Genomic DNA, 563 nt, shown 5'->3' on the forward strand with positions numbered 1-563 from the left:
ATGTGTGTGTGTGTGTGTGTGTGTGTGTGTGTGTGTGTGTGTGTGTGTGTGTGTGTGTGTGTGTGTGTGTGTGTACCTCATAATTTACAGGTGTCTTAACTCTTTTAGGACGAAGCGGACACATACTATGTCCGATCAGCAGCACAGCAAAGGCAATAGTATCGGCACCTTAAACTCACCTGCACACACCAAAGACATGAGTTTGCACAGTTCATAACACGTATAATATTGTTGCATACATTTTGAAATTTTAGATGAACAAAACTGAATCGAAAACAAATATTTGGATAAATGAAATTATGCCCCCCAAAGAGCACCTCTTTCAGCATTGTCGAATGACCAGAAAGCGTGGCCTCAAGGAGTGAAAAGTCAACAAGTCTATCGACACTGGTTAGTCCTTTTTTGTGTGTGTCCCCCCCGAACGGTAGATCTATAGTGCGGTCAAAAATTCGTGGTGCAAGTTATTTTAAAATATTTTCTTTAAAGCTATCGAACATAGACTGCCCAGCGTTTGCACAGTGACTTGTATCAATTTGTCGTAAGAGATCAATATTTTTGTAAAC

The sequence above is a fragment of the Aplysia californica genome, unplaced genomic scaffold (genome assembly GCF_000002075.1).
Source record: "Aplysia californica isolate F4 #8 unplaced genomic scaffold, AplCal3.0 scaffold00868, whole genome shotgun sequence".
Taxonomy (NCBI): domain Eukaryota; kingdom Metazoa; phylum Mollusca; class Gastropoda; order Aplysiida; family Aplysiidae; genus Aplysia; species Aplysia californica.